Source organism: Aethalodelphis obliquidens, unplaced genomic scaffold, assembly GCF_003676395.1.
Source record: "Aethalodelphis obliquidens isolate GAN/ISIS:26980383/991018 unplaced genomic scaffold, ASM367639v1 scaffold2, whole genome shotgun sequence".
Taxonomy (NCBI): domain Eukaryota; kingdom Metazoa; phylum Chordata; class Mammalia; order Artiodactyla; family Delphinidae; genus Aethalodelphis; species Aethalodelphis obliquidens.
The window spans coordinates 86785658-86798490 of NW_020837946.1; the positions used below are offsets into that span (position 1 = coordinate 86785658).

General features: G+C 34.4%; 1 long non-coding RNA gene across 1 annotated transcript in view; it reads left to right on the forward strand.

Moving 5' to 3' along the window:
• LOC113633627 (uncharacterized) overlaps positions 1 to 6858 on the forward strand; it is a 172846-nt gene extending 165988 nt beyond the window's left edge. Inside the window, exon 4 of the long non-coding RNA XR_003438277.1 lies at positions 6732 to 6858. This is a non-coding gene — a long non-coding RNA (uncharacterized LOC113633627). The remainder of the gene's footprint in view (positions 1 to 6731) is intronic.
• The last annotated feature ends 5975 nt before the right edge of the window (positions 6859 to 12833 follow it).

A 12833-nucleotide genomic window follows, 5' to 3' on the forward strand; every position in this document is an offset into this window, starting at 1 on the left:
GTATTGTTTAGCCTCCATGTGTTTGTGTTTTTTACGTTTTTTCCCCTGTAATTCATTTCTAATCTCATATTGTTGTGGTCAGAAAAGATGCTTGGTATGATTTCAATTTTCTTAAATTTACTGAGTCTTGATTTGTGACGCAAGATGTGATCTATCCTGGTGAATGTTCCATGCCCACTTGAGAAGAAAGTGTAATCTGCTGTTTTTGGATGGAATGTCCTATAAATATCAATTAAATCTATCTGGTCTGTTGTGTCTTTAAAGCTTCTGCTTCCTTATTTATTTTCATTTTGGATGATCTGTCCATTGGTGTAAGTGAGGTGTTAAAGTCCCCCACTATTATTGTGTTACTGTCGATTTCCTCTTTCATAGCTGTTAGCAGTTGCCTTATGTATTGAGGTGCTCCTATGTTGGGTGCATATATATTTATAATTGTTATATCTTCCGCTTGGATTGATCCCTTGATCATTTTGTAGTGTGCTTCCTTGTCTCCTGTAATAATCTTTATTGTAAATTCAGTTTTATCTGATATGAGTATTGCTACTCCAGCTTTCTTTTGATTTCCATTTGCATGGAATGTCTTTTTCCATCCCCTCACTTTCAGTCTGTATGTGTCCCTAGATCTGAAGTGGGTCTCTTGTAGGCAGCATATAGATGGGTCTTGTTTTTGTATCATTCAGCAAGCCTGTGTCTTTTTCTTGGAGCATTTAATCCATTCACATTTAAGGTAATTATCGGTATGTTTGTTCCTATGACCATTTTCTTAATTGTTTTGCGTTTCTTTTTGTAGGTCCTTTTTTTCTCTTATGTCTGCCACTTAGAGAAGTTCCTTTAGCGTTTGTTTTAGGGTTGGTTTGGTGGTGATGAATTCTCCTAGTTTTTGCTTGTCTGTAAAGCTTTTGATTTCTCCATGGAATCTGAATGAGATCCTTGCTGGGTAGAGTAATCTTGGTTGTAGGTTCTTCCCTTTCGTCACTTTAAGTATATCATGCCACTCCCTTCTGGCTTGTAGAGTTTCTGCTGAGAAATCAGCTGTTAACCTTATGGGAGTTCCCTTGTATGTTATTTGTCATTTTTCCTTTGCTGCTTTCAATAATTTTTCTTTGGCTTTAATTTCTGCCAATTTGATTACTGTGTGTCTCGGTGTGTTTCTCCTTGGGTTTATCCTGTATGGGACTCTCTGCGCTTCTTGGACTTGGGTGGCTATTTCCTTTCCCATGTTAGCGAAGTTTTTGACTATAATCTCTTCAAATATTTTCTTGGGTCCTTTCTCTCTCTATTCTCCTTCTGGGACCCCTATCATGCAAATGTTGTTGTGTTTAATGTTGTCCCAGAGGTCTCTTAGGCTGTCTTCATTTCTTTTCATTCTTTTTTCTTTATTCTGTTCTGCAGCAGTGAACTTCTCCATCTGTCTTCCAGGTCACTTATCCGTTCTTCTGCCTCAGTTATTCTGCTATTGATTCCTTCTAGTGTAGTGTTCATTTCAGTTATTGTATTGTTCATCTCTGTTTTTTGTCCTTTAATTCTTCCAGGTCTTTGTTAAGCATATTTTGCATCTTCTCGATCTTTGCCTCCATTCTTTTTCCGAGGTCCTGGATCATCTTCACTATCATTATTCTGAACTCTTTTTCTGGAAATTTGCCTATCTCCACTTCATTTAGTTGTTTCTCTGGGGTTTTTTCTTGTTCTGGTACATAGCCCTCTGCCTTTTCATCTTTTCTATCTTTCTGTGAATTGTGGTTTTTGTTCCACAGGCTGCAGGATTGTAGTTCTTCTTGCTTCTGCTGTCTGTCCTCTGATGGATGTGGCTATCTAAGAGGCTTCTGTAAGTTTTGTGATGGGAGGGACTGATGTTGGTTAGAGCTGACTATTGCTCTGGTGGGCAGAGCTCAGTAAAACTTTAATCTGCTTAACTGCTGATGGGTGAGGCTGGGTTCCCCCCCTGTTCTTGTTTGGCCTGAGGCAACCCAACACTGGAGCCTACCTGGCTCTTTTGTAGGGCTAATGGTAGACTCTGTGAGGGCTCTCACCAAGGACTACTTCCCAGAGCTTTTGCTGCCAGTGTCCTTATCCCCAAGGTGAGCTACAGCCACCCCCTGCCTCTGCAGGAGACCCTCCAGCACTAGCAGGTAGGTCTGGTTCAGTCTCCCTTGCAGTCACTGCTCCTTCCCCTGGGTACCCATGCACACAGTACTTTGTGTGTGCCCTCCAAGAATGGCGTCTCTGTTTCCCCAGTCCTGTCGAAGTCCTGCAGTCAGATCCCACTAGAGTTCAAAGTCTGATTCTCTAGGAATTCTCTAGGAATTCTCTAGGAATTCCTCCTCCTGTTGCCGGACCCCTTGGGGCTCAGAACCTTCAGTCCAGTGGGTTGACTTCTGCGGTATAAGTGTTCTCCAGTCCGTGAGTCACCCACCCAGCAGTTATGGGATTTGATTTTACTGTGATTGCGCCCCTCCTACCATCTCATTGTGGCTTCTCCTTTGTCTTTGGATGTGGGGTATCTTTTTTGGTGAGTTCCAGTTTCTTCCTGTCGATGATTGTCCAGCAGCTAGTTGTCCAAAATCCTGATCTTTAGAAGTTAAGATCTGGTGGAATGCCAGAAACCTAAGTGATTACACAAGTATCTCTATTATCACCTCTATAAGGTGATAGTATCTCTATTATGAGAAAGAATAATTATGTGGTAAGAAAGGTAAAAATGCAGTCCTCTGAGAATTCTGAGGAGGGATAAATGATATCAATCTACTGAAGTTCTGGAAGATTGCATGGAGGAGGTGACTTTTAAATGGCCTTACAGACTGATAAAATTTTTAGTAGGTAAGAAATGGGAAGGAAAATTATTCCAGGAAAAAGAACTGAGTGCGTAAATTAATAAAGTGTAGAGTTAATTTAGAGAGCCTTGAACTACATATGAAGAAGATTAGTGAAGTATAGAATGTTCTTGACTTTTTAACTATGGGTTTAAAAAATATTTATTCATTAATTCAGTAGGCAATGGGGTAGCCTGTGAAGAAAAATGATATTATTTGAGCTATACTTTAAGAAAATTAATCTTCTGGTAATCGAGAGAATTTATTGGATTTTCCAATTCAGAGACTATTGTTTCACTCTAGACAGGATATAGTGACATTTTTTAGCAGAGTGATAACATTAAGAGTAGAAACAAGGGATGTTAGAGCAAATACAGAAAAATAGAAGCAAAGTCTTACCTTGATGGGAAAAGAGATTCAGAAAGGAGAGAAAATAAATAAATAAATAATTACTTTCAGGATGAAAGCTAAATTGGGATGATGATATAGAGATATTTTAAGAAATACGCTAATAAGATATGAAGCAGGAAGAGGGCAGCTGGGTGCCTAGGATGAAACTCAGAGGGTGACTGAACAGTGAAGTTGGTGTTGTTAAGTGATACTAATTGGTCCTTATCTTTACACTGGTCAGTACAAATATCAGTGTATCTCAGGAAATTGAATTTTTCACTGCAAATTAATACATTGACATTTTGGTGTATCAGAGATACTTTTATATATTTGATTAACATCAATGAGTTTTTATGCTGTTGAGGGTCTGGTCTGCTCATTTTCTGAGTGAGCTGAAACACTGAGTTTTTAAATTTTTTCAGATGAGGACCAAATTCATATGTGAATAGTAAGGACAGAGCGATGTATAAGTTGTGTTTATATCTTATTAACAACTTTGCATTTAAAATCCTAAGTAAATTGTTTTGTTTAAGAAAAGCTTCAGCAAAATTCATCTGAGATGCCCGAGGGTTTCTAGGAAGTAAAGATGTGGGAAGAAAAACTGTAAACTTCAGTTGTCTAATCTGTGCAATGGTTGGGGGGTAATAAAAATACCTACCTTGTTGTGTAGGTATGAATAATAAATTAGAAAATGCATGAAAGCACTAGGAACAGTGTCTGGCACATGATTAGAGAAATTAGTGTTTGCTATGAAGATGATTGAGATGAAGAGGAAAGAAACTGACAATAGAAGGAAAGATAGAAACAATAATAAAAAGAAGATTTAGTTTTCGAAAGGCAGATAGAAAATACAAATAAGCCATTTGATGGAAAATTCAACATTTCTCCTACTTTCTGTTCTGGAAAATGATTTTTATTACAGAATTTTATTTCACTATTGTGTATATTAGGTTTTGCTTATTTGCTTTTTTTCCATCAAAATATTACTATCCATTGGAAAGTGAACAAATTCATGCCACAGAAATAACAAGGTACATTCAAAACAAAGTTTTAATAATATAAATAAGGACAAAATAGATCTTTATTGTAATGTTCACAATTAATATGATAGAAAACAATAGAAATTTGGACTGACCACATTTTACTCATGTTATTTACTCCTGTTATTTACTCCTGTTAGATTAGGAATGGTACATTTGAAAAAGAACTGAATTGCATTTAAGTATTTTTATTATATTGGCCAATTATACATTTAAAACATTTTATAACAAAGCTATTTTATAACAGCTTTTGAAGAAGAAACAGGCCAAGAAATAAGCCATCAAGCTTCAAAAGGTGATAGCAATCCATAAGTGAAATGTTTTGATTTTTCCCTTAATCTAAATGGACTGCTCAATAACTTGGTATGAAAAGTCAGTTCTAAGTTTGATATAAGTACCAACTTTTTCAATTTTATGGTTATCTATAAACCTGGATTTAGTATGTGACTCCTTTCCCATAAGCAATAATTTTGGACTTACTGTAATTAAATTTAAGTTCTTATCTACTAGAAAGGATGGTAAAATATCTTTCAAATATGCATGGGGTCAGGTCTTCAGAAGGTTGTGGGCAAGGGTGGTGAATGTATCTGTGATAATAGCTCACATTTTCTCTCACCTCAGGAACAACGCTTACAGGATAATAACTATTCACATTTAGTTCACCGAAGGGAACTGTTAACCGTTAGTATATCTGAGTAACTAGCAAAAGCCATTTTAAATCAAAGTAAATTGATGGATGCTTGCGGCATATTGACATTTGTGCCCATGACTGTAAAGTTCCTGAGGGTTAATTGTTCTGTGCTCTCAACCTATAGTACAATGTTTTCAATTACTAAGGGGTTAATAAGTGCTAATTGAATTCAGCTGATAAAAGAAGTGAAAACAGCACAACCAAATTATAAGATATAGAATTTTGGAATAGATAACATAGATAATTTCAGCTTAAATCCTTTTATATTATTTAATATTTTGTATTAAATTCTTTTATATTACAAAAAATAATGTAATCTCTAGGTCCTCAAATAGCAATAAACAAAGAACCTTCTAGATTTTTATTGGTGGGCAATGTAAGGAGGAAAAGTCTAAAGGCAGACTGATTAAAAATGAAGTAGAAAGCAAAGATATATTCAAAAAGATGAAATAAAGATAATAAAATAACAAAACAATGGATTCCAATGCAGTCAAGGAATAAATCCGTGAGTTCATGTGGCACAAAATAAATATCAAAACATAGGTAGATTCTCAAGAAGAGAAAAAGTATGACATTTTTCTGTTAAAGACAATAGAAATAAGGGAAGACAGAATATCTGATGCTGATATATTTGAGTCACTTCACTGAAATACTCTGAACATTCTTTGTAGCCTATGATTGTGAGGAAAGAATCCTGCTGGAGAAGAAGGAGAAATAAGATTGAGACTCTGGAGGTCTTGCTCAGTCTCAAATTATGATTGCATGAAATATAATTTTTAAAAAAGCCTGATACAATGAACCTGGTAGTAACTGACACAATGAACCTGGGAGACAAAAAGGACAAAAATTATGGACAAGTAGCAAAGAGGCAGACATTTTCTTCTACAGAGGGTCTTAAACGTCTCCATGAGGTGAAAATGGAATGTGTCTCTATTCAGCTCCTTCTTCCACATTGGAGATTTTCATAGCTTCTGACTGCCCCATTAATTCAACCCTATATGTTTGATTTTCAACTTTAATTCCCTTGGCATAAACTGTGAAAATATGATCCTTGATCTGTCTTCCTTGGTCAACTTTATTGATTTATATGTAAACTTAGTAGGAATTCAAGAGAGCTTGGAATCATCAAAGGCAGATTGAGATGCATGTTTTATGCAAATTCTTATAGTTGGGTATAGGGAGGGAAAAAAGTACAGACAGAAATAATGAGGTCAGGATGATATACATAGTTTTACATGCCAGAGATTCAAAGGCACGAGAATTTAAATTAGAGAGCTGTTCTCTCCTATTCCTTATACATCAGTTTCCCTCTGCTATCTTTTCTATTTTCTGAGACTAGAAATCTTTAGATTTGACCCCTTGTTTATAAAATTGAAGTAACCACCTGATTAATCAAAGATTTTTATTTCATTTTCTGGAAATCGTTAGTTTTTAAGATCCATGGGGTCCAAGACCATCCTCTCTTCAGCTGTCAAACACAGTAATAATATATGTAAGATAATTAAGGTATATCTTGTCTACTAGATTGCAAATGGAAGAGGTTGTAGATTGATAATTCCTCCTGATTGCAACTTGTATATTAAAGACTAAGAAATTCAGTAGAATGATATTAATAAGGTGTATATTATGTAATAAACAACTAATAAAACTTTTTTGTTTTTACTTTTGGGTAATGTTTGAAAAATATGTTTATATCTTCAGTAAGGAGTTTATTTTTATCTGAAAGGGTTAAGGAATTAGGGATCTATATCCTCTAAAAGAATCACCTTTAAGATTGGATTTTATCTATTTGTTTTTTAGATTAGATAATATTGACTTCATTAAAGAATAAAATGAGAAAAAATGTTCATAAGGAAAATATATGATATCTACAGCTTCAAAATCACCTAAAAATGGAAGTGTGTTTTTATTATTAAAAATTATATGGATTAAGATAAGTATTCTTGACTTTTCAATTTTAGATTAAATGTGCTACTATCTATTTGCAAAACAAAAACAAATGCATTAAGATTATAGCTGGACTATTTAATACCCTGAAAAAATCATAAAAGGATAAAACTCTAGCAGTGGGACCAGTCATCAGCATTCAGATTTGTTTTGTTTTAAGGTTCTCCAGTGACTGCAGTGTGCAGTGGAAATTGAGAATCACTGCATAAAATTACTTAACCAAAGGCTCACTGTGTGAAAACCTGGGCTAGAACGCTAGCCCAGAACAATAATTACCCTGGTCCCTACACCATAGTTGCCTATCTTGTTTTTACATCACAATATGATGGATTTGATAGACATAATTTATCATGTAATCAAGAGTGGAAAATCAATGGTAAATTGAGGTCCTGATATGAATAGACCAGTTTGTTTTCTATATTTACACTGTGCTTCTCAATGACTGTATATGCTGGGTCCACGTAATACAGGAAATAACTTCTTGGGGTCAGCAATATCACCCAAAATAATGAAATAGTAGCTGTGTCAGGAAACAACCTCACCTGACTTCTCTATTAGTTGGGGGAGAATATAAAGCGACCTGGCCTCTCTAACATGATCTTAGACCAATTATTATACTGCATAGCTCTCAAAAGGCCAAGATATCTTAAACCAATGCCCATTGATAAAAGCTTTTCCCATAAACTCTCCCTATTAAATAATTAAAATGTAGCTTTAAAATTGATGAGACTGCAAAGATAAGTTGTTCCTTATGCTTAGTATATTTATCAATAAAATAATGTGAAATGAAACAATGAGTAAGAATACCTTTAAGAAAAGAATTGTGCTGTCCACAGTCAGTTGTCACTGTGTTCCTTTAAAGAACAGAGTTATTAAGGAAAATTTAGAAAACAAATAAAGCAAAACTAAACCTTAACACTTGGCTTATAGTCAAAGCATAAAAGGTGGTTTCATGTCATGTCTATTTTGGCTTTTACTCGGTAGAATGATCCTGAAAATGAACTTATATAAAACGAAAGGTCGGGCTTCCCTGGTGACACAGTGGTTGAGAGTCCACCTGCTGATGCAGGGGACACGGGTTCTTGCCCCCGTCCGGGAAGATCCCACATGCCGCGGAGCAGCTGGGCCCGTGAGCCATGGCTGCTGAGCCTGTGCATCCGGAGCCTGTGCTCCACAACGGGAGAGGCCACAACAATGAGAGGCCCGCGTACCGCAAAAAACAAACAAACAAAAAAACAAAGGGTCATTAAGCTAATACCAAAGACTGTAGATAAAAGGTATAACATTTTTTTGAAAAGTGAGATTTATATATTGATGTATTTAAAACATGTAGTTTATTCAGCATCAGGTTAGACATGGAAGAAATTGTGGAACCAACTGAGAAGCCATAACATTACTGTTGATCCTGAAAACTAATACAAATCCACTTTTTTACACTGGTTTTGGAAAACTAATAAATATAAAAATAAATAAAACCACTTATTTTACCTATACTATCTTTGAGACATTCTTCAATCCAATGTGTAGTTAGGACTGAATTACTTATACTTTATTCATATTAATTGTATAAAGATTCCTTGGAAAATTCTGATGGCTACCAATATTTATTTAACAATGACAAGGAAACCTTTAACAATATTTCTGAAGCTTTATGCCATTCAGAGGTTGCCTTTGATTTCCAGAAGGGCATATTATAAATGGGGTCACTTTCAAGAAGCCCTTGAGTAGAGGGTTTCATTGGGACTGAATTTCAGACAGTTTTATTTATCTTAAAAACTAATAGGAAGTACCTCTGAATTTAATATAGGGCAAACAGTATCCTGTATCTTCCAAAAATATTTAAAATTAATTACATAAAAGTAAGAGGTTAGGGGACAGTATAGTTCAGATATAGGTAAAATTCCTCTAGTTGGAGAATTCAGATTTCAAAATATATCTTAATACCTATACTATTAGCATTTCTATAGCATAATTTAAGGCCCATAGAAATACTAAATTCTCATCAAAAAATTTGATACTACTTCTCAAAACCCAAAAACACATTCTAGTTAGTGAATAAAACCTGAAAATTAACCTTATCAATTAATCATATTCTCCTGTGCACCATTAAAAGCACTGGAATCTCACCAAACATTAGACTCAGTTACTGACATGTATGGAAGACAAAATAAGCTTTTGAATCAGACAGATGTAGAGTCAATTCTTGGTGTCACCTCTTACAGATGGCAGACATGAGTAATCTCTTTATAAGTCGTAGTTAAATTTTTATTAACTAAAAATATTTTATTCACTCAAAGTCTGCTTGTTGAATGCAAGACTTGTTGGGTATCTAGTTGTGAATAGAACAAGATATAGTCTCAGCCTGTATGGAGTTTATAATCTAGTGAATATTTCTTATAATTTTTGTCTCCTGTGTTTTATTGATGTAAATATTCTGAAATGCCCTTGGTTTCTAAGATCATACACTTTTTCCAAATTTTATACTATCATCAGTTATTAGTCTCAGCAACAACCAACCAGATTTGAGATAACATACTAAATGCAGAAACCAGTTTGTCTTATAGAATTTTAGATTTTTTTTTTAACTTTTGCTTCCTGAGGCATTATAGAAATAAATAGGCACCACTTTAAGCTCAACTTAAAAGGTTTATGGACAGATCCCTTATTATTCCTTAGTCCTAACTCCTGGCCTAGTTTCCAAGATCTTTAATAATTATTTAACAATAAAAATATTTAGAATGTTTTCTTTCCCCTTAACCAGTTTTCATTTAGATACTCCTTTACCTGTCATTTTTTTGGGAGGTCACCTACGCTCAAATCAGCAGAATGATAATAATAATATTATTAACTTATTAATATAGTAATATTAAGGTATATATTAATAGTTGTTGAATTCTACCTACCTGTGAGACACCATTTTAAGGAATTTATATGTATCATCTCAGTCTTGATAACCACCAGATAAAATAAGTATCATTTTTGTTAGAATTGAAGCTTTGAGGCTAATGAAAGTAGAGAAAATTACTAAAAAATATACCAGTTAGTATGATTCAGATTTGAACCCAGGGAGTTGCTAGCCTTTTATTACTCTGCATTCTTGCTTCCTGACTGGACTATATTTGGCTCTTGGTTCTTCTTTCTCCATTTACATCCACTTTATCATCAAGGCCAGTCAGCTTTTTAATTTTTTATTATTATTTTTTAAATATTTCATTTCTTTTGCACCATCACAGTCACCATCTTCACACAGGTTTCCATCAGCCCACCACTTATTTGATTTTACTTCTCTCTGTAACTTACTGATCCTTCAAAGTGCTGCTCAATTAGTCATCTTAAACCCACTCTGTATCAGTCTCTCCTATCTGCTTTATCAGAGTCTCAACTCTTTAACTGGCTTTCAGTGACCCCTCTGGCTTTACCCTCGCCTAAATACTTTAGTTTATCTCCATGATGGGAACCTGTTACTTTACTTAAGTTGTCATGTTACTTTATCCTGAATATGTAGTCCTGCCTTTGAGCCTTTTCATACACATATCTCCCTTTGGGAAATGCCTTCTTTTATCCTAATTGCTTATTCAAACCAAACAAATTATATATAGTTTGCTATACAAAAACCTCATGGTAACCACAAGCCAAAAATCTATAATAGATATACACACAAAAAAGAAAAAAGGAATCCAAACATAGCACTAAAGATAGTCATCAAATCACAAGAGAAGAAAACAAAAGAAGAAAGGGGGGAAAAAACATACAAAAACAATTCCAAAACAATTAACACAATGGCAGTAGGAACATACATATCAATGATTACCTTAAATGTAAATGAACTAAATGCTCCAACCAAAAGACATAGACTGGCTGAATGGATACAAAAACAAGACCCATATATATTCTGCCTATAAGAGACTCACTTCAGATCTAGAGACACATACAGATTGAAAGTAAGCAGATGGAAGAAGGTATTCCACACAAATGGAAATCAAAAGAAAGCCAGAGTAGCAATACTTATATCATACAAAATAGACTTAAAAAAAAAAAAAAAGACTGTTATATGAGACAAGGAAGAACACTATATAATGATCAAAGGATCAATCCAAGAAGATATAACAATTGTAAATATATATGCACCCAACATAGAAGCACCTCAATATATAAGGCAAGTGTTAACAGACATAAAAGGAGAAATTGACAGCAACCCAATAATAGTGGGGGACTTTAACACCCCACTTACATCAATGGACAGATCATTCAGACAAATAATCAATAAGGAAACACAGGCCTAAAATGACACTACACATTAGATCAGATGGACTTAACTGATATTTATAGAGCATTCCATCTGAAAGCAGCAGAATGTACAGTCTTTTCAAGTTCAGGTGGAACATTCTCCAGGATAGATCACATGCTGAGCCACAAAGCAAGCCTCGGTAAATTTAAGAAAACTGAAATCATATCAAACATCTTTTCTGACCACAACGCTATGAGGCTAGAAATGAACTACAAAGCTAAGTAATCAAAACAGTATGGTACTGGTGCAAAAAACAGGCATATAGATCAATGGAACAAGATAGAAAGACCAGAAGTAAACCCAGGCACTTATGGCCAATTAATCTACAATAAAAAAGGCAAGAATATACAATGGGGAAAAGTCTCTTTGATAAGTGGTACTGGGAAAACTGAACAACTATATGTAAAAGAATGAAATTAGAACATTCTCTGACACCATATACAAAAATAAACTCAAAATGATTAAAGACCTAAATGTAAGACTGGGTACTTACTATAAAACACCTAGAGAAATGCATAGGCAGAATACTCGTTGACATGAATCATAACAATATTTTTTTGGATCTGTCTCCAAGAGTAATGAAAATAAAAAAAAAAAATAAACAAATGGGACCTAATTAAACTGAAAAGCTTTTTCACAGCAAAGGAAGCCATAAGCAAAAAGGAAAGACAACCTAGACTGGGAGAAAATATTTGAAATTATGTTACTGACAAGGGATTAATTTCCAAAATACACAAACAGCTCATACAGCTAATATCAAAAAGACAAACAACCCAATCAAAAAAAGGGAAGAAGACCTCAATAGACATTTCTTCAAAGAAGACATACAGATGGCAAACAGGCACATGAAAATATGCTAAATATCGCTAATTATTAGAGAAATGCAAATCAAAACTACAATGAAGTATCACATCACACCAGTCAGAATGGCCATCATGAAAAAGTCTACAAATAAAAAATGCTGGAGAGGATGTGGAGAAAAGGGAACCCTCTTACACTATTGCTGGGAATATAAATTGGTACAACCACTATGGAGCACAGTATGGGGGTTCCTTAAAAAACTAAAAATAGAGTTACCATATGACCTTGCAATTCCACTCCTGGGAGAAAACTCTAATTCAAAAAGATACATGCACCACAATAGTCATAGCAGCACTATTTACAATAGCCAAGACATGGAAACAACCTATGTCCATCAACAGATGAATGGATAAAAAAGATGTGGTATATATATATATATATATATATATATATATATATACACACACACACACACATATACACACAATGGCCATAAAAAATGAAATAATGCTATTTGCAACAACATGGATGGACCTAGAGATGATCATATTAAGTGAAGTAAGTCAGACAGAGGAAGACAAATACCATATGATATCACTTATATGTGGAATCTAAAAAAAATATGATACAAGTAAACTTTTACTTACAAATAGAGTCAGAGATGTAGAAAACAAAGTTATGGTTACCAAAGGGGATAGTCGGGGGAGGGGAGGGATAAATTAGGAGTTTGGGATTAACAGATACACACTACTATATATAAAATAGATAAACAACAAAGACCTACTGTATAGCACAGGATACTATATTCAATATCTTATAATAACCTATAATGGAAAAGAATCTGAAGAAGAATAAATATATATATA